Genomic DNA, 23,397 nt, shown 5'->3' on the forward strand with positions numbered 1-23,397 from the left:
TTCACTGTTCTGTCGGGCTCCACCATTCCACCAGCTATAGTGATTGATGTCCTTGAGAGCATCCAGCAAAAGTTGCATGAGTTTAGACACGTCAAAGTCCAACATGTGAGGCTGCAAGGAAATAAATCCGCACGTGCCTTGGCACAACATGCAAAGGATATCCATGGTTTTGTAACTTGGTTGGAGAAAAGTCCACCGATAATTGAATCTCTAGTACTCCAAGATGCTATGTACTTATCCTTTACGTAATAAAAGTTTCAGTCTTCCTATCCCAAAAAAAAAAAAAAAACAAATGCCTTCTTTGATTTTTTTTTAGTCCATTTGGATTGAACTTATTGTTACTGAAACTGAAAACTGAAAACACTGTAGCAAAATAATTTTTAAATGTATAAATAGTACCATGGGACCCATTTTTAATATTTTTTAATATGTGAACAGTGTATGTACAGTGCATGAACAGTACATACACTGTTCATAACAGTATATTTTGTCTCCCAAAGTCAACAAATGCAGGCAAAAAAAAAAACAAACAAACAAAGGAAAACGCAACACTAAAACGTGGACGCAAGATTCCTTGGAATCCAAACGACCTCTTTATATATATTTTATTGCACATAAAAAAATCTATTGGGCACAATTCTAACATTTGTATCACAACAATAACATTTACTTTAAAAATTACAAGTGAATATGTAAATTAATAACTACCTCATTTATAAAAATATAATAAAAATAAAACTACCTATAGAGTAATATAGAAGGAACAAATTTGCATGCTATACCAAATAATTTTCTCATTAAGAAATTTATCAAGAGTTAGCAAAAAATTTTAAAAGCTAATTGATAGTATTAAACCTAAATACCTAAACGTTATATATGTAACTAATTTTGGACATTTAAAAAAGGGAAAAAAAGTATATATATATATATATATATATATATATAGAGAGAGAGAGAGAGAGAGAGAGAGAAATATTAATATCTATATCTTGACAGATGCAATTAATAAAACTTTATATATATATATATATATATATCTTAATGCGATGGTCACTTTACAAGTATAAATGCTTGTAGGAGGAAAGAGCCGAGGTTCAAGTCTCCAAAAGAGAGCTTCACACATATATACACTTAAATTAGGTTAAAGTAAAAATTCTATCTTGTATCAAAAAATAAATAAATAAATAAATAAAACTAAACTTTTTTTATGGAAAATAATTAAACTAAACTATTTATTATATTTTCAATTAAAACCATTAAACTTTCAAAGCCCAACATCTTTATCCTATTAAAATAATATAAAATCCCTCATTACAAATATGATATGGTTATTTAATTATAATATTTATAATTATACAAAAATTACAAGTTAGTTTTTAATGAAGAAAAAACCTTGGTATCAAATTTGATAGCTTCTGATGTGAAATTCTTGTAACAAATAGAGTTGGGCAGGTTGGAGTTTGACCTAGACAAGAATGGGTCAGGTTTAGGTCAGACTAAAATATACTACTTTTCCTATCACCCTTGTTAGTGATGGCCATACGCCCATGCCCATTAAGTAATACCCAATTCTTAATGGGTAGAAGGTAATTAGGTAGAGTTTGAATATTACCCAAATATTTTGGGTAGGGTTTGGATATTAACCATATACCCATTGTTATCCATTTAACTAATTAAATCTAATTCAAACCCAACTCAACCAAATTATTATGGATAAACTTCAACTCACCCAATTAGCTAATAATCAAAATTACCAAATTACCCCTAAAACTTGAAAATGACCAAAGAATTCCAAAAATCCTCTAAAATTGCCAAAATGCACCATAAACCTAAAAAATGACCGAAATACCCCCGAAACCTTAAAATTACCAAAAATACCCCCAAAACCTAAAAAATGACCGAAATACTCTTGAAACCTAAAAAATGAGTAAAATACCCCCCTTAAAACTAAAAATTACCAAAATATCCCTTAAACCTAAAAAATGGGCAAAAGACTACCGAAACCTAAAAAATGACCAAAACACCCCCAAAACCAAAAATGACAAAAATGCTCCCCCCCCCCCCCCCCCAAAAAAAACATAAAATTACCAAAATGCCCTCTAAACCTAAAAAATGAACGAAATACCCCTAAAACTTAAAAGTTACCAAAATACCCCCTAAACATATAAAATGAAAAAAAATACCCCTAAAACCTAAAAGTTACCAAAATACCCCCTAAACATATAAAATGAAAAAAATACCCCTAACACCTATAAAATAACTAAAATACTCCCTAAAGTTATAAAAAAAATAAAAAAAATAAAATGAAAAAAAAAAGACCAAAATACTCACAAAACCTATAAAATTACCGAAAGACCCCGAAACCTATAAAATGACAAAAATGCCCCTAAAAACGATAAGAAGATAAAAATACACCTAAACCTAAAAAATGACTAAAATAACCTCGAAACCTAAAAAATGACAACACCAAAAAAAAAAAAAAAAAAAAAAAAAAAAAAAAACCCAAAAAATGACCAAAATACCCCAAAACCTAAAAAATTACCAAAATAGACCCAAAATATAAAAATTACTAGAATACCTCTACAACAAAAAAATGCCCCCATAATCTAAAAAATGACCGAAATACTCTTAAAATCTAAAAGAAAATGACCAAAATAACCCCAAAACCTAAAAAATTACCAAAATTCCCTCAAAACCTACAAAATGACTGAAATATTCTTAAAACCTTTAATTTGACGAAAATACACTCGAAACATCCAAAATACCCCAAACCTCTATTTTGGAAATTTAAGAGGTTACAGATGTATTTTGTTCATCTTACAAGTTTAGAGTTATTTTGGTCACTTTAAGGGTTTCAAGGGTATTTTGGTCAATTTAGTTATTTTCAGGGGGTATTTGTTTATTTTAGAGGTTAGGGCTATTTTGGTCAATTTATAGGCTTCGGGGTATTTTTGGTAATTTTAGAGTTTTGGGGTTTTTTTTTTTTTATCATTTTAGAGTTTTGGGGCGTATTTGGTCATTTCAAAGGTTTAGGGCTATTTTGGTCATTTTATAGGTTTGAGGGTATTCCAGACATTTTCTAGGTTTAGGGTGTATTTTTATCATCATATAGGTTTTAGGGGCATTTTTGTCATTTTATAGATTTCAAGGGTATTTTGGTCATTTTACAGGTTTTGGGAGTATTTTGGTTATTTTTTTAGGTTTACGGGGTATTTTGGTCAATTTGTAGGTTTCGGGGGTATTTTTAGTAAGTTTTTAGGTTTTGGGGATATTTTAGTCATTTTTTAGGTTTAGGGGGTATTTCGGTCATTTTTTAGTTTTTGGGGGTATTTTGGTAATTTTGATGTTTCGGGGGTATTTCAATTAGTTTTTAGGATTTGGAGGTATTTTTTTTTTCATTTTTTAGGTTTAGGGGATATTTTGGTAATTTTATGTTTCAGGGTATTTTAGTCAAATTTTAGGTTTGGAGGGTATTCCGATCATTTTTTAGGTTTAGGGGGTATTTTGGTAATTTTTGGACTTCATGGGTACTTTGGTCATTTTTTAGGTTTCAAGAATATTTTGGTCATTTTAAGTGGTTTTTTAGCATATTTGGTGACTTTGGGGGTATGTTGGTCATTTTAGTGGTTTTTGAACATAATTGGTGATTTTAGAGATATCAAGGGTATTTTGGTCATTTTAAAGGGTTTATGGGTATTTTGCTCATTTTAGAAAATTTGAGGATATTTTGGTCTTTTTAGTGGCTTTTGAACATGTTTGATGATTTTATAGAAATTGGGTTTGGGTGGGATATGGATATCCATGGGTAAACAAACCAGGTAACGATTGGATATAGATATTAATTGGATAAGTTAATTGGGTATTCTTGGATAAATTAAATGGGTTGGGTATAGGTAGGGTAGGGTATACCCTACCCATACTCTACCGATGGCCATCCTTATATGATGATCTAAACGTTTCTATTTCAGTTTGAATAAAAGTTAACTCATAAGCTTCTCGTCAAATAAAATAAAAATAAATAAATAAATAAATAAATAAATAAAAAATCTAGACTTTGATTGCTAACAAAGTGTTTGGATATGTTGTTTTCCATCACCTATAACTCTGTTTCCATCACCTATAACTCAAAACTAGTGGGTCCCATGGTTGAGTAGTTTGTTTGGATGTTTTTTCAATTTTCGTTTCCACCACTCAATTTTCTGATTTTGGAGTGATGAGTTATAAAAACTAAAAACACATTTTAAGTGTTTTCAAGTTATCAAAACTGAGTTTCCATGGCATTTTGGTAAATAAACACTCATGCATGAGACCCACGATCAGAGCAAAGTCACACCAGGTGCTGCTTTTGATGGCTCTCTTCAAAGGCTCTCTTCACATTGGTAAAGCAAATCACTATATACCAACTTCATACCAATACCACCACAAGTCCTTAGAAGCCTCTACCTGCCTTCACCTCTTCACACATACAGTGACTGATCGGAGCTTGGCTAACCTGCGTCGCTGGGACACGATCATGCAGTTCTTCACGCACCAAAGGCACCGATCTCCCCCCAACCTCTTTCTCAGTTTTGCATAGAAATCCGAATGTATTTTATACATTTGCGCTGCTTTATTCATCTAATTTTTTGGTAATAGGGTGGTATTTCACATCGTTTACATCTATTTCAACTCGTGGTGATGAAGTTTGCTTCTCTGTTTTTTTTTTTTTTTTTTCTTTTTTTGATGTTTGGGTTTTTGTTTCTTCAAGTTAAGGGTTTTGAGAAGTTCTTAAGGGAGAGTGATTGTGCAAATGTGTGAATGGATTGGTGTTTTTCTTCTCCATCCTTCCTAGCTAGCACTCCATTGTCGGCACAATCATCTTAGTCTCAAACCTATTTTAATCTCCAAAATCAAGCAACCAACTTCTCAAACAGAACAATACCACAAAAAGGTCTTCAAATTTTTCGAATAAACGATATAATATTATCCAACCAGGAACAAATAATCTAATTGAAGCAATCGAGCAATGGGTAAGCATAATAATATCATATAAACAAAAAACAAACCAAAATCTTCTTGTTTATTATTTTCTCACCAACCAAACAACAGGGAAAAACAAAGGCAAAGTAGAGTTCAAGCTAAAATCTAACAATTTTCTCAAAACCCAAATGCCAAAAACATAAATCAGATAAAGAAACAAGCTAAGAGAGTACAAAAAGGGATGAGGTAGCACCGTGTTGCGTTAGAGGAGATCGTCCATGACAAATCAAGGAAATGGGTCACACTTTGTCAATGCCACTAGGTCTACTCATGACAGAGGAGATCGCATCGCCGATACACGTCAGAGAGATAGGTCAAGCGGCCCTGGTGACAGTGGAGACTGGTGACAGTGGAGATTGGCGTCCAAGCTTCTTCTATTTTAGCTGGGTTCGGGTTTGTGTTTTGGGCGAGTAACAGGGCTGAAAGGGTGAAAGGGAAATAAGAAGTGAAGAAAATGGCAGGGAATGAGGGTGAGGCAGGTAAGCTAACAGAAATCATGTATGGGTCATGGTGTCTCTAACCAAGTGCTCAAGTATGGGTCCCACAAAAAGTAAAAATATTTAAGTGATGAGCAATTGAAAACAGTGTGTCAAACATGCAAGGTTTAGGAAATTGGGGTATTTTAAGTGATAAGTGATGAGTGATGAATGATGAGTGATGAGTGACGAAAATTGAGTGAGAAGTGATGAGCAATGGTTTTTTTAAAACCAAACAGCCCCTAATTCTCTATAATGGTTCAAATTTAACTTTTAAGATAACAATAAACTAATTATGTGACTTTTTGGGTTCTTCCTTGACTTCCTGACTCTTTAGCACCAGGAGAGCAATATTATTAGTAATTAGTAAGTTATCTGTGTGATGCACGGATAATGTTGTAATATTTTATGTAAGATAGTTTTGGAGAATGTTGTATATATATTATAGCATAATTGTTATAAAACTTTATTAGTAATGAGTTGATCATAAAAAGAAACAATTCTAAATTGCACACACATATTCATTATAATTATTCAATTGAAGTAATGAGAAAAAAAAAATCAACTTTGGAGGAATATTATAGAATAAAAGTTGATATAAAATGTGTCTTTTTTTTTCTCCTTAATTCCAAAACAAAATACACATCCCCAACATCCACAGTCAATTACTTCATTTACAAAACCTACAATCCACAACGTCTGACCTTAACATCAAAATCATAATTGTCATTGTCACTCAATATAAAATGTAGGCCTCTCTTTCTTGGTTGTAGCCAACTTATACGAGTTAGAATTAGATGAGACACAATGTTAGAGCAAGGTAGATGTCATTGAAAGATTGAAAGTAAATGACATCGTTTTTTATCTGTATGTATTTGATATGGGATGACATGAAATGTTGTGTGTAGGTATATATAAAGGGGTAGAAGTGCAAGAGGTGAAAATGATGATTTAAAATGCAATGATTTTTATGTGTATGTGTGAAGGATAAAAGTCTTGAAACATTAAACCAAAGGATACAAAGAATATTTATTGTTCAATTAGAGTAGTCTTGAAACATTGAACCAAATGAAATAAAAAGTGAATATTTAATTTATTCTTACCTATGATGTGACATTTGAGAATATTATTTCAATTCTCTTCGCATAGAATATGCCACTTGGCAAAATCTCATGCTCCCACATGAGATCTTTACTTTTATATATATATTCATACTGATTGATGGGCTGAAAAAACCCTATGTTAAGACCTATGTTTTTGCCTTAGAAGCTTCCATTGGATGCGAAACACATGAGGAAAAGCGAATCAAGCATAGTGTTTAAGGACTTTGGCAATCACACACCATAATACAATAAACAAATCCTTTTTTCTTTTTCTTTTTTTGGGTCACTAAATAATATAGGTTTTGAAAAGAATGCTAAGTTGTTAATGTATTAATAACTCATATATTGTGTATTCTTCAATTAAAAAAAATAAATACGAAAAATAGTAGTATTAAATTTCAAATTCATTAAACACTAGCGAGGAGATAGCTCAGTGATTGACACCTCATTTATCGAAGCTTGGATAGAGCTACTTTTAGAGTGATTTGCCTCTGTCACCCTTGAATCATTCTCCCATTGCAAGTGAATGTTTGATTCAGTACCATTGTTCATAAAGAAATGCTGGTTCTAATGGTATTGGTAGAGTAATAGAGTAGCTATTGAGCATGAGAACAACAGATCCTATAGTTGGTCTATCAGCTACATTTTCTTGAACACATGGTAATCCAATGTGAATACATCTCATTATTTCAGTTGTTGAACCTGCCTTTAATGTGGGGTCTACAAGATTTGAAATTATACCTTATTTCCAATTTTTCCATACCTGCTAGATAATTTAAAATGACACATTAAGTATTTGAGAAAACATTATTTCATTTTGTTTTAAAAAGAAACATATTTGGGATGCATTTCTTCATTTCCTTTAATCTCCTGATCCTTCAATTTTGCTAGATTCCTATGTATTTGGTATAAAGCCAACTAGCCATACATGCCACATCAATAATTTGTCACTTTATGGACATTATTAGTGCCATACTAATAGGTACAGCCCAACGGGTAGCATGCTTGATACTTCACATCATAAACATAAACATAAAGGGTATTCTTTCAAATTTCTCCACTCCCATCGAACCACATGGTGGGATTTGAATAATCAATCCTACCATTCCATACTTACGGGGTATATGTGCCATTAGACCCTGATGATGCCGAAAATCATCAATAAGCTGCACGGTCCTCATGTGCTCTAGACAAAATTCTGCACAACATAAAAAAAGAAGAAGACCTTACAGAGAGTACCGATGTGGTACCGGCCAAATACCCTCCGAATGTTAAGTTAGAGAATTCTTCACAACTCTAGGCTGCCAAAGCTGGGGGGGTAAATTATGCGTACCTTGTTTTTGAGGGCTTAGGGTTTTATAATAGTATAGAACCAATTCTTGTTTCTTGGGAAGAAAGAACTTTCCTTCGAGAAAAGATCCTCATTAATGTACGTATTTTGTGGAATTCTTCCCATATAAGGACTCCATTGACCAAGGGCTATTGTAGGGCACAAGATATTTCCATTTAGGATTCCTTGGAATTTACTTAAGCCATATGGGTGCCACGTGGCCTCGGTATCTGTCAGCCTTGGGCCCATGTACCTAGAACCCGTCCATATAGGAGGACCATCCATCATGTGATCTCTCCGTCTAGTACCTCAGTTCATCATCTTATTTTGATAACTCGTTAATTTAGTACCGTCAAGTTCATTTGAACGGTTCCGTCAACCTTAATTTTTACCCTCTTTAGTTACCTCCTCACTACATGGGTCCGTCACCCCTATACATGGACAGACCTGTAGAGTGACAATCTAATTTAGCCCCTGGGAAGCATGCTGTGATTGACAGTCTAGCCTAGAGCCATAAATGTCGTAGGGGCATATGTCATACTTCTTGTGGCTGATTACTCGGACCAAAGCATCCCTTTATCTTCCGTGCCGTTTCCTCTATATATATGCTACCTCTTCCCTTCATTTTTCACTTTTTATAACAAATCTTCAGTCAAAGCGCTACCATCTTCTACTAGAACTAAACATACTGTCTACTTTTCAATCAGATCGTTACCATCGTCTATTTTCTTTGTCGATTGCTTGCTTCGGTTACCTGTAAGTATTCCTTGCCTAAGTTGAACTTTATTATATATATTTTTTTCTTTTTCTTTAATATTGCATGTCCGCCCACTATGTAGAATTGTAGAGTCTTAGGGTTTTATCCATCATGTATAGGTGACAAATGTCTGGTGAGGCGTCGAGTGATCAATCGTGTGTCCGTGACGAGGCGTCCGTTAGGTCATGATGACCTTGACACCTCCTATGATGAACGAGTTTCATCCTCCAACTTATCTTCTTCAGAGGGGGCTGAGGATGTGGATGTGGACGGGTTAGAGGGTGGCTCAAATGAGGACTTAATTGTTAGGACATATGTGATTCACTTGTTAGGAACATATGTCACTATTTTATGTAATTGACTTATCCTTTGACAAAACACACTTTTCTTGTATTTGGGTAGATTTAAGATGTGTTTAAATACTTCAAGAAACCATGTTTCAAGATCAAGTGTTGAAGCCTTCAAGTCTGTCCAAGAAAACAAGCTGAAAGTGCAAAGTTACTAAAGCTCGACAACTAGCTCGACAGCTAGCATGTGTCGAGGTTTAAGAAGCTGTTTCAGCCCCGTGGCTTGATAGCTAGCTCGACAAATTCTCAATAACTTCTATCTGTCAAAGTTTACAAAAACAGAATTTCTAATCTGTTTTTCTTAGGATTTGTAGATGTGTCTTTGGGCCTTCTTTTCTCACAACCCTAGATATATATATATATATATATATATATATATATATATATATATATATAAGGCTTGTTTTAGAGGCCGTCACATAAGAGAATACAAGGAGAACATATGCAAAAGGTGACCGATACCTTATTCTCTCTAAAAGAAGCTACTGCGTCTTTGCGCCTTAGGGTTTTGTAACCAAGTGCTTCTTAATCTTCATTGTTGATGAAGTGAAGAACTTTGCAGCCAATATTCTTCTTCCTCAAGTCGGTGAGTGAGTCACGTATTGGGATTCATACAACAAAAAGAGTGGCGTTCATATATTGAAAAGTTCAGAGGTTCTAAAGCGATAAAAGGTTTTTACTGTAAGTTCATCTACGGGGATTGTAAAGTCTAGAGCAAAGGTTTTGTACTAAATCTGAAACTTCTCTTTTCTATAGTGGATTGTTTTTCGGAAAGGTTTCCCCCCAGGTTTTTTACTATGAAACTAGTTTGTTTCATTGGTTTTCCTAGGTCATCATATCTTATCTTATTTATTTTTCCGCTACATGATTTTGACATGATATTGATGTTTGTTTGTTTTAACAAGTTTTATTCATAATAAATCTAATTAACAACTTGGGTTTAACACTTGTTAATTCTTTCAACCGAGGTCGAAATTTCCCAACATTAGTCAGTGCTGAACCCCCTCCCCAATCTATCATAGGACCTGATGGCCTTAGGTAGTTCATTCTTCTTCCATTGTGGACGATGAATGACTTTAGGTCTACCATCAAGCAAAAACACTTTGACACCCTTAGGGAAAAATACCAGATTCCCTTCAACATACCAATCCGTCTACCATACAAATCTGAAAAATTCTACTACCGAGGTGTCGATGACGTCGGAGTGTGTACGAGCAAATGTTTAAAACAGGACTTAGTTTCCCACTAAGCGCCCTTCACCGTCGCCTTCACCAATATCTTGGGTTGGCCATCACCCAAGTCTCCCCTAACATCTGGAGGGTTTTTCTTGGCGCAAAAGTCCTGTATAGAGTTCTTTCAAAGGGGGCACGAAGGATGACGGTGGAGGAATTCTTCCATTGCTACTGTCCATCCGAGATCATCCAGTCAAGGGGAATGTACAGCTTCCTACCAAGGAAGCTGTCTCTTAGGTTAATGTGTGAGATCCCCGACTCAAACAAGAACTGGAAGAGTCGGTACTTCTTCCTTGAGGGGGACAATTGGATGTGCCACCCTGATGACCAAGAGTACATGCCAGTGGACAAGACTTAGGGCATAATGTCCCCGTTCGGTAGATGTCCATCAGTCTGATGTTTTATTTGTTATTACTCATTTCGTATAATGTACTGACCGTCTCTTATTGTAGCTTGAGACCGTCCTAAGGTTACTTTAGAGCAGTGGCGTTTCCTAGAGCGGATCTTTAAGATCAAGTTATCGGAGAAAACTTGGGTGAAGCTTATTACCTTGGATACTATCCATTGGTATTGCGAGGGTCCTGAACCCACAGAAGCTGCCTGTCGCCATGACCATTTAGCGCATAAATGTAAGTCCGTCGCATATTTCCCTTTTTATTTCATAGTCATTTTATCTAACTCCTTTTTTGGTCCATCTTATACAGAAATGGAAGACTAAAGGAGAAGGGCTTACATTAAGTAGTAGGCAGCTGCGAGGAAAAAGGAAGGAGCAGGTCCGTCCCACCCGTCCACAAAGAGGAACTCAGTGGACAAGACCGACCATCCACCTAAGAAACCCAAGGTGACGGTAGGGTTAATTGGGGCTACTACTACAAAAACAAAGCTGCCTCCCAAACCTGTTCATGGGAAAGATAAGGGCTTGATGACGGGTCAAGTTCCTGTTGATGAAAAATGCCCTGTCCTTCTTCGTGAGGACCCTCAATATGCTCTTAAGCAACTCTCATCCATCCTCATGAGTGAAGATTACGAGGACTTGGGCAACCATTCTATTGAGGCCATGTGGGAGACAAGTCTCTTTAGCTTGGCTTAGGTATGTTTCCATCTGCCTTTTCTTTCTATCATGCTGTTTGTTTATTCTTTCCAACCCTAGTTTTGGATGCTTGCAAGGGGTGCTCATGATGAAGGGCCTAATGGACCGTTGCATGTCCTAGGTGACGGTGATAGACCGTGTGAGGGTGAGGGCAGAGACGTCGGAGGCTGAGCTTGGGGAGCTAAAGGCTTGGAAGGTCATCCAGGAAAAGAAGTTTGACTTGACAAAGAGGCTCTTAAAAGTGGCAGAGAAACAGAAAGAGGCACTAAATAAAGAGCTCAAGGACAAGGAGGATGAAATCACCAAGTCCAAGAAGCAGCTCCATCAAACTAAGAAGTATGCCATAAAGGAATACCGTGACTCCGAAGCTCTTCTAGCCGAGCTAGGAGGTCCTTTTTCCGATGGCTTCGAAGACTGCCTCCGTTAGGTCAAAGCTTCCTTCCCGAATCTAGACCTATCCCATATTAACATCGACATTGAAGGCCAAACCCCAACCCGTTCGGTTGAATCTGAAGGAACCAGTGAGCTTTTTGCCAATGATGTCAATCCCCTCAAGTTGACGGGGAGGCCATTCGTGCTAACCAAAAAAAATCTGTTAGGGATGGTGTTCGTCAACTTGAAGTGGACTAGACGGCTAAGGAGAAAGAGGAAGAGACCCCCGCTGTGCAACAATAGTCTTTCATTATTATCTTGTCTTTTTACGTTGTATATTATAAATTTTTGTTCATTTGAGCGAAAAATATTTATTCTTTCCGTCACCCTTGTTTTTGGGCTTCTATAAACACTTGCCTTTCATAGGCTTTTTATTTATCGTTTCTTGCTTTGTCCATTTATTTGAATATATATTTTGCACACCAATTTAGTTATCTTGATGTTTCCTTCTATTCCATGGGATGAAGTCCTTAGTTGGACCTATCCGTTTTTGGACTATAATGCACCTATGGAATTTGATTTATTAATCTTGAATTACCCCTTGGGCTTCATCTGCCCATGTACGAACTAAATATGAAACCATTCACTTAACAATTTTCAGCTAACCCATCCATGTATGGACTTAATATGAACCCGTTCACTTAACAATTTTCAGCTCACCCTCTTGAGATGAACCCGTCCACGTATGGACTTAATAATTTTTAGCTCACCCCTTGAGATGAACCCGTCCATGTATGACTTAATAATTTTCAGTTCACCCCTTGAGATGAACTCGTCCATGTATGGACTTAATAATTTCCTGCTCACCCCTTAAGATGAACCCATCCATGTATGGACTTAATAATTTTCAGCTCACCCTTTGAGGTGAACCCGTCCCTGCAAAAATGTAGATAGCATATACATGGTATTTTGAATAACTCCTTTTATTATGATAGATGTGCATATAGAAATTGTTTTTGGAAAACAAAAAATGCCATTCGGGCTTAACCAAAAAAAAAAAAAAACTATAGATGATAAAAGTTTAACTAAAAAGCAATAAACTGGAAATGAGGAGTCTTGTTGTCCATGCTTTTGCCTATTGGTAGTACTTTCTTCAGGTGCTCCATGTTCTAGGGGTGGTGCAATCTTTGCTTGTCCAGTATCTCTAAATGGTAAGTTCCCTTCCTATGCCACAATGCGATCCTATGTAGTCCTTCCCAATTAGGTCCTAACTTCCCCTGGAAGGAGTCTTTTATGGCACCCATCACATTTCTCAAGACCAAATCTCCAACTTGGAAGTCCCTGTGTCTAACTTTGGAGTTGTAGTGCTTAGCCATGAGGTCCTAGTATCGTGCTAACCTTTGCTCAGCTATTGCTCTAACCTTGTCTACTAGATCAAGTTGTAGATGCATGGCTTCATCATTCCTACTCTTGTCGTAGTTTCCAACTCTATAGCTTGTGAGTCCTACTTCAGCCGGGATGACTGCCTCGCTTCCATATGCTAGTCGGAACGGTGTTTCTCTTGTAGAATTTCTTACCTTTGTCCTATATGCCCATAAAACACTTGGCAATTCTTCCGGCCACAAACCCTTTGCCCCCTCAAGCTGAGTCTTGATGATCTTTAGCAAGGATCGGTTCGTGACCTCAACTTGTCCATTGGCCTAAGGGTGGGCTGGCGATGAGTAGTGATTCTTGATCCCTAGTTGTGAGCAAAAGTCTCTAAATGCGTCATTGTCAAACTGCTTCCCATTGTTTGAGATCAGTACTCTAGGTATATCGTACCTGCAAAGGACATTCCTCCATAAAAAGTTTCACACATTCTTCTCCGTGATGGTAGCCAAGGTTTCGGCTTCTACCTACTTGGTGAAGTAGTCTATACCGACCACCAGGAATTTTAGTTGTCGATTTGCTACTAGGAACAGACCCATGATGTCTAATCCCTATTGAGCAAAAGGCCACGGGGACGTCATAGGTGTGAGCTCCTCTGTTGGCTGCCAAATGAGATTGCCAAACCACTGACACTTGTCGCAAGCTTTAACATATGCAATGGCATCCTTCTACATGGTTGACCAATAGTATCCTGCCCAGATTAGTTTGTGCACTAAGGACTGTGATCCAAATGATTTCTATAGACCCCTTCGTGGACTTCTCGCATGACATAGTCTGCCTTCACGAGGACAAGACACCTTAGGTATGGGCGTGAGAAGCCCCTTTTGTATAAGACGTCTTTAATTAGCACGAACCATATTGCTTGAACCTTCAACCTCCTTGTAGCCTCTTTGCCATTAGGCAGTACACCATCCTTCAGGTAGGAGGTAATTAGCGTCGTTTAATTGTTCTTGGAACCTATCTCCTGTACACTAATACTTTCTATCAATGGTGAAGTTTGAACGAAGGATAGTACCTAACTAGGGATAATCATATGCCCCGCCAATGCAACTTTGGTGAGATGATCGGCGTGTCCTCCCTTAGGATTTAAACAAATGTTGCTTGGAGGTCATTTACTCGAGGTATTTCTTCATTCATTCGCCTTTGCATTCATAGTCACTGTTAATCTGACTGGTGACTACTTGAGAGTCGTAGTATAGGACCACATTTGTGGCTCCTACCGCTTTAGCGAGATCTAGTCCTACAATTAAGGCCTCGTACTCTGCCTCGTTGTTGATCGTAAGGAAATCAAGTCGAATCATGCATTCAACCTTGTCCCCTTCTAGACTATGGAGTACCATACCAGCTTTGCCTGCTAGTCTATTGGATGATCCATCCGTGTGGACACTCCATTGTGGATTCACTCCTGCCCCCTAATCTTCCATGTTGGTGAATTCTACAATGAAGTCAGCACTTGTCCCTTTATGGCCATACATAGATGATACTGTACGTTGAATTCACTCAACTCAATTTCCCATAGCACTATCCATCTAGTAGCTCTAGGGCTATTCATTGCTCTCCGTAAGGGCTTGTCTGTTAGAACAATCACTGTGTGCACCTAGAAGTAAGGTTTGAGCTTGCGGGCTGTGGTTACTAGGGTGAAGGCTAGCTTTTCCATCGGAGGGTACATTTCTTCTACACCTTGGAGTGCTCGGCTCGTGAAGTATACAGGTCTTTACACCCCGTCTTCCTCTCTGACTAAAGCTACGTTGACAGCGGCTATGGAGACGGCTAGGTAGAGAAACAACTCTTTTCTAGGCTTGGACGGGCTCAACAACAATGGGGAAGAAAGGTATGCCTTGACGCCCTCAAATGCTTGATGACACTCGGTCGTCCACTCAATGGATTTTTTCAATGCACGAAAGAAAAGTAGGCATTTATTCGTTGCTCTTGAGATGAACCTGTTCAGTGTAGCTATCTTACCGTTCAAGCTCTGTACCTCCTTGGTGCTTTTTGGTGAAGTTAGCATCATTATAGCTTGTATCTTATCTGGGTTGACCTCCATACCTCTCTAGGACACCATGAACCCTAGGAATTTTCCTAGTGTCACCCTGAATGCACACTTGTTTGGATTTAGTTTCGTATTATAGGAACGAATGGTATTGAAGGTTTCCTTGAGGTCATTCAGATGGTCCTCTTCCCAGATGCTTTTCACTAACATTCCATCTACATAAACTTGAATGTTCCTCCCAATCTGATGTACAAACATCTTATTCATCAGCCTTTAATACATGGCACTCGTGTTCTTGAGTCTGAACAACATTACTTTGTAACAAAAAAGACCCTAGCTAGTGACAAATGAGGTCTTCTCTTGATCAGCCTCGTCCAGCTTGATCTGATTATAACCAGAGAATGCATCCTTGAAACTCAGCAACTAGTGTCTTGCTGTCGAATCCACCAAGAAGTCGATTTGCGAGAGTAGGTAGCTATCTTTAGGGCATGCCTTGTTCAAGTTCGTGAAGTCCACGCACATTCTCCACTTCTCGTTGACCTTTTTGACCATCATTACGTTGGCCAACCAATCGGGGTAGTACACTTCTCTTATGAATTCTGCTTCTTGTAGCTTGTGAACTTCCTCCACTATGGCCTTGTCTCGCTCCTACGCAAATACACGCTTCTTCTGACAGATGGGGGGAAAAGAGGACAATATATTCAACTTGTGGACAATAACCGAAGGATTAATTTCAGGCATGTCTTCATGGCTCCAGGCGAAGACATCTTGGTTCTCCCTTAGGAATGCAATGAGCGCCTGTCTTACTAGTGGGCTGGCAAGAGTGCTGATTTGGGTCGTTCGCTCAGGCCTAGAATCATCAAGGAGTACCTCTTTCAATCCTTTCATGGGTTTTGCCATCGTCTGCTGCTCCTATATACACATTGTTTGCAAATGATCATTCATCTCCAACATGGCAATGTAGCACTTGCGAGCCGTTACTTGATCTCCATGTACCTTTCCCAATCCGTATTTGGTGGCGAATTTGATCATCAAGTGATAAATTGATGTTACGGCCTTCCACGAGTTAAAGGTAGGCTGACCTAGAATGGCGTTGTAGGCAGACGAGCAGTTGACAACTAGGAAGGTGACATCCTTGGTAATCTATTGAGGGTAATCACCGATCGTCACGGGCAAGGTGACTGAACCCGAGGGGTATACTTTTGTTCCTCTGAATTCGACGAGCGGTGCGTTCGTTGGAACTAATCGTTATCTTTCTATCTTCATTTGCTGGAACGTCGGGTAGTAGAAGATATTGGCAAATCTCATGTTGTCCACAAGGACCTGGTGGGTGTTGTAGTCCCTTAACCGTATGCTAACTATGAGTGCATTGTCATATGGGTGGTGGAGACGCCGGGCATCTTCCTCTGTGAACCCAATTATAGAGTTGTCGATTCGTGGAATCTTTGGGACGAAGCTCATCAGTTGGACACTCTACACCATCCATAGGTAGGTTTTGCACCCCTTCTTGGATGAACCGACAATTGTGGTTCCCCCTACAATCATCCTTATGTCTCCTTGGGGGGCCTAGGACGCTTGTTTTCATTTCGGGCAGCCTGCTCCTGTGGTGGGCCCATCCTCTCCTCACTAACAAACCTTTGCAGTTTTCCTTATCTAATCAGACTTATCATGACCGTGATCACGGTGGAAATAGCAGTACTTTTCCCTAGACCTCTTACTAGGATCTTCCTTTAACTTTCCTAGAAATGTTAAGGCTCCTTCATCCTTGATCTGCATCAGGACTTAATCGATCAAGGCAGTTAGTGGGGTGAAACTAGTGAACCTTCCAGTTAGGGGTTTGGAGCGCCTTTCCTCTCGTCATTCTCCAGTCCTAGCCATCTTCCAGCCCTTATCTTGCCATGCATCCTCTAGTCTCTCCCTTTTCTTGGGCTTCTCTTCTCAGGCCAATAGTGTGTCTTCTGCATTCATGTACTTGGTGGCCTTGTAAAGCACATCCGACATGGTTTTTAGGCCGTTTTGTATAATGAAAATAGGAACTTACCCTTCCGTAACCCATTGGTAAATGTAGCAACTAGTATCTTATCATCAGCCTCATCAATCGAGAGGGTCTCCTTGTTAAAACGTGTTATGTAGGATCTCAGTGTTTCTTCCTCTTGCTGCTTGATGTTCATTAGGCATACAATGGACTTCTTATACCTGTGCCCCCTATAAAATGCAAAGCAAACTGTGTGCTCAGTTCCTTAAAGGTACTGATAAAGTTAGGCGTCAGCCTGCTAAACCATACCCTTGCAGGACCATTCAGTGTAGTTGGGAAAACCCGGCACATGATTTTGTCTGCCACGCCTTGTAAGTGCATCAGGGTTTTGAAAGATTCTAGATGATCCAAGGGATCCTTTGACCCGTCTAGGTTTCTACCTGTGGCATGTCAAACTTTAGTGGGAGGGGGAATGAAGTGATGGGTGCAGTAAAAGGCGAGTCTGTCTGATGGACTAGCTCGTCAAGGTCACTTAATACCCGTCCTCTAAGGGCGTTCATCATGAAGTCCATCCTATCTTTCATCATCTGCATCTCTGTGAACATCTACCTTCCGGCCCCTCCTAGTTCCTCCTCTCAACTCTGGTACCTTCCTAGTCTTCCCCTTAGGTGTTAAGTGCTATGTTCTTTTGGCATAGCTGCTCTTCTAGTTCATGATTTTGCTTGGTGAGGCATTCTATAGCTGCAGTGAGAGTTTGAACCTATCTCTTAAGGGCGGTGGTGCGTAGTTCATCCCCTTGATGGTTATTGGTGGTTGCCATCAAATGAGTAAGTACCATGCAACATTTTGTCTGGGAAGCAGTAGTATGGCTTACATCAAATCGACCATTCCCATAGACGGCGCCAACTGATAAAGCCAAAAATTTTCAATAAGCTGCACAATCCTCATGTGCTCTAGAAAAAATCCTGCACAACATAGAAAAAGAAAAAGACCTTATAGAGAGTACCAGTGTGGTACTGACCAAATACCCTTTGAAAGTTAAGTTAGAGAATTCTTCACAACTTTAGGGTACCAGAACTGGGGTAAATTATGCGTACCTTGTTTTTGAAGGCTTAGGGTTTTATAGTAGTATAGAACCGACTCCTATTTCTTGGACAGAAAGAATTTTCCTTCTGGAAAAGATCATCTTTAATGTACGTATTTTGCAGGATTCTTCCCATATAGGGACTCCAGTATCAAGGGCTATCGTAGGGCACAAGATATTTCCATTTAAGATTCCTTGGAGTTTATTTAAACCATATGGGTGCCACAGGGCCTCGATATCAATCGACCTAGGACCCATGTACCTAGAACCCATCCATATAGGAGGACCATATGTCATGTGATCTCTTCGTCTAATACCTCAGTTTGTCATCTTATTTTGATAACTCGTTAATTTAGTACCGTCAGGTTCATTTGAACTAGTCCATCAACCTTAAATTTTACCCTCTTTAGACCCAAAAATAAAAATACTTACATAGCATAGAAGGTCCTCAATATTCTCTCCATTTTGGAAGGAACTATTCTTTCGTCCACTTATTATCTCTAACACTAGCACACCAAAACTAAAAACATCAGACTTTATTAAGAATTGCCCATGCATTGCATACTCCGAAGACATAAATCCACTACACATTCACAATTATTTTCAACAATATTTATTAGCACTTTCATATTGTTTCTTTTGGTACAATGTAATCATCAAGTATACCTATGTAAGATACTAGATTGTCAAAAAAAAAGTACAATACTTACTAGGTCCCCACAATTCTACTTGTATTGCCTACGCTTTGATCAAGTTCAAACAATCTTGCCATGCCAAAATCTAAAATCTTTGGATTCATTTCAGAATCTAATAGGATATTGCTTGCTTTGAGATCTCAATGAATAATACGAAGTTGAGAATCTTCATGAAGGTAAAGAAGACCTCGAGCAATGCCTCCAATTATTTTGTAGTGTCTTGCCCAATCCAGTTGTGCACGCTTGATTGGATCTGCACGCTTGATTGGATCTACACAAAGTCAATTAAATATATTATATTGGACTAAAATGTGAAGGAAATCTATCCACAAAAGACATGTGATCAAAATAAATTACAATGAATATAATTTGAAATAAAGGTAGAAATTAAATCATACCAAAAATGAAGTGGTCAAGACTTCCATTGGGCACAAACTTGTAAATTAAAAGCCTTTCAATTCCTTCCAAGCAAAGTCCTAAGAGTCTAACTAAATTTCGGTGTTGAAGCTTAGCCACTAACAAAACATCATTCTTAAATTCAAGATCTCCTTGTCCTAAATTTTTTGAAAGCCTTTTCACAGTAATAACTTGTCCATCAGAGAGTTTACCCTGAAAATGTATTAGAATAAAACATATTTAACCCTTTGGACTTAAGATGTACATCCTAACTACAAACTTTTACAATTTGGGGTTGGGATGGGAGGGGGAGGGAAACTACTTGAATCAATAGTCATCTGTTGCATCACAATAATTTTAGGTTTACCTTGTAAACAACACCAAATCCACCCTGCCCAAGCTTATTTGCATCAGAAAAGTCATCTGTTGCTACTTTAGTAGTGCCAAAGCCTAACTGCAAAGATTCCACCCTTCTAATCTCATCCACAGATTCGCCTGAACAAGACGTTAGTGCATTATTTAAAAAGCAACACAATTTATAATATGTGCATGCAACAGCAATGACCTTTCAAAAACTAATCATTTATTAAAATCTTCTAGATAGGAAAGTCATGTTTATTAGTATATAACAAATTTTTGTTTGTTTTAATGCAAGTCAATTTATTGACGGACCACACTGACTATTGTTAATTTGTAGTAGCTAAGTATCATTTTATGAAAAACAAAATAGTAAATAATAATCCCCAAATTATGTCGTGGGGGGAAATAGTATAAAAGCACACTGACTAGTGGTGTTGGTGGTAGGGCTAACCCTAAGCCTAGGCCTAGGCCACCGCCTAGGGCCCCCTACTAAAGGAAGGCCCCAAATTTTGGGGGGAAAATTGATATATTATTTTTTAAAAATGGAGATGTAGAAAAAAAATAATAAATAAAGTAATGCTACAATTACAAACTATTTTACAACATTTTTACAATTTGTTGTTATAGCTAATTTCTTACTGGTTCTCATCTAGGCCCACCGATAACATCGTTTTTTTTATTTATCTATAATCATTTACCACATCATCAGTTTGTAAAAGTTTTTGTAAAAGAATTTGTATCTCTAGCATTTTTCCCTTACAAATATATGTTTCACTAATCACAAGAACTAATTCAGATAAGAAAATGTTAGAAATATTATTAATTTTAGTTGAAAACTTTGTAAATTGATGTGATAATTAATATGATATGTGGACATCAATAACCTATTAAATGCATTTTTGAATTTTCTTTTGTGATCAGTGATACATCTTTGTAAATCTCATGTTATAAAATTTATAATATCTCTAACATCATTCATTCAAATGCTTGTTTATTATCATCTTGAGGTGTCATTAATCACATTTATTTCTACATCATTTGAAATTTTTTAGTAAAATTTGTTATAGCTTTAGCATTTTCCCCCAAAAAAAAAACATATTACAAAATGAAAGGAATAGATTTTTGTTATGAAAAAAAAATTATGATATTAAATACTAGTTAAATATTATTTAAGTGATAACAAAAAGGCCCTATTTAATTATATCGTCTTAGGCCTCCAAATTTGTTGGGCCACCCCTGGTTGGTGGAGAAAGTGATGGTTTGCATTATCAGCTTTGGCATCATTAGGGGTGTCCATGGAAATCGGCAACCCGCCCAACTTGTCTAACCCGCCACCACTTGATCTGACAACTCTAGCGGTCAGACGCGGGTTCTGACTTCACTAACCCGACCCCAGCGGGTCGGTTCAAAACCCATGAAACTCGACCCAAACCGAAGTCCATTCAAAATCCGGCCATTTTTCCAGATTCTAACCATTTTTTCAGATTCTGGCCACTTTTTCACTTAAATCCGTCGATTTTTGTCACATTAAACACCAGATCTAGCCAAACCAGTGATTTCTCATCACGATTTGCCAGAAATCTCGCCAGATCTGATGGGATCTCACCGGATTTGTGATGGATCTGGCAAGATCTCGCCGCATTTCGAAGCATTCTGGTGATAGTCGGGTTCACCCGAAATCGACCACCACCCGCCAGCAACCCGAACCAACGAACCTGTTACTATTACAGGTCGGTTACAAGTTGAAAAACCACCTACCCGATCTTGTATGGGTGGTTGCAGGTTGGGCAAAAACCCAACCCGCCCAACCCATGGACAGCCCTAGGCATCATAGAAGAGGTTGACCTCGAACCTAAAATAACAGCTGGCTGTAATAACTCTCCCTCCTTGCTTGCCTCCACAACATTGCAAAATATTTCCCAAAGCCCCAGCCAAACAATCATTGCAATCTTGATCGAACAAATTAGGTGTGCATTGCACAGGTGAATATAGCATTTGATTGTTTGGTGCTGTTGCATTTCCCACCGCAAACTTACGAAGAGAACCACCTGCCGCGACTTGAACTCTTTTGTTGTCCAACAAGGTCCTCAGGTCCTGATTGAACTAAACCAAATTAGTTGATACATTATTTGTGTTCTATATATAGAAAGAACTATCTTCCATGATGTTAAATATGTCGCAGAATGAGTAGCGTAACATGCAATAGTCATACCATCCTATTGCTTCCTTCTGATTGGAACAAAGCAGAGGGAGAAGATTTGTAGCATTATTGAGGCAACTACGACAAATATCTAGCTTGGCATCTCCTCTACAAAGTCCAAGTGAATATACTTTGTCAGGGCTGTTGCCATAAGAAAAATTGTAGAACACATGGTCAATTTTTGTGTTGGAGGAAAGGGAGGAAAGGACTTGATTGAGGTTTGTATTGTAGGTACTGTTGCTTGTGTAGTTACCCTTGTCTAAGCAGAAATAGTATAGGAAGTTCAGCTGAGCAATGGCTTGAGAAATCAGTATGCAAATGGAAAAGAGGAAGACAAGTCTTGAAGAAACCATTGCCATGTGTTTAAGGTAAGACTTGGGTTAAGAAACTTATCATTTAGGCTTTTAGAGAGAGGGGTGATCTAGTGTGCTGAGTTAAGACTTTGAAGAACAGGAAGTCCCATGATTTTTTTGAAACACTCAACCATTTGTCCAATTTTTCTATGTAAATATGAGTGCAAGACTGTAAGGGCATAAGAAGATATAAAAGATTGGGTAAATTCCAGAAACCTACCCCAAGGTTTGAGGAAATACCAAACACGTCCAAGAGTTGTTAAATATGACCAATTTGCTCCTTAAAACAGACGACATGTACTGCCGTTTGTTCACTCTCTTCAAACGATTTTTTTTTCCATGTTCTCTGTTTGTTCACTTTCTTCTTCACGCCATAACATAAACGCCTCTCTCTGAAACTCAAACCAATCCAAAAGATATACACAAAACACATATTTTGAGAAAGATTACATAAAAAAAATCACTAAACCAGTACCCATTTTTCAAATCAAAACCATACATTCTCATTAGGAAAAATAAAAATTTACATTACATTCCAAAAACAAAAATCCTCCCTTCATCAAACCAAGATCAACCCAATTAGATCCAGTATCACACAAGGCAATCAAACAGACTGATTTACATCACACCTCAAACAGATCCAAAAAATAAAATAAAATTCAAAACAAAACCCAGACCCATTGGTAAGCATTGTGTGACCCAGCAACCACCGGCCACCACAGCACCACCCATCACTACCCACCCATCAATTTCAAACCCAAATCGTTCCCACCATCAAACATCACATGATTCACACCTCAAACCCAAAAAAAAAACCCCAAATTATTAAATTAAAAACCAAAAAAAAAAAAAAAACCCACCGTTGAGCATCGTGTGACCCAACCACTGTCCACCATGGCACCACCCATCACTACCCACCCATCTTCCTCAAACCCAAACCATTCAAACCAAACATCACATGATTCACACCTCAGACACAAACCAAACCCAAATCAAAAAATTTAAAAAAAAATTTAAAAAAAAAAAAAAAAAAAAAAAAACAAACAAACAAACAAACTCCATACCCACAACGGCAGCTCCACCAGACTGACCTTGCAACCACCATCTCCACTCATCGTGACCCAGTAATCGCCATCTACAATTCATCAAGATTCGCAACCCAACCATAGAGCTTTTAACAGCGGAGTATG

General features: G+C 37.8%; 1 pseudogene; it reads right to left on the reverse strand.

Moving 5' to 3' along the window:
• Window positions 1-6,907: 6,907 nt before the first annotated feature.
• On the reverse strand, window positions 6,908-22,293 carry LOC126703462 (cysteine-rich receptor-like protein kinase 44; annotated as a pseudogene).
• Window positions 22,294-23,397: the final 1,104 nt, after the last annotated feature.

Source organism: Quercus robur, chromosome 10, assembly GCF_932294415.1.
Source record: "Quercus robur chromosome 10, dhQueRobu3.1, whole genome shotgun sequence".
Taxonomy (NCBI): Eukaryota; Viridiplantae; Streptophyta; class Magnoliopsida; order Fagales; family Fagaceae; genus Quercus; species Quercus robur.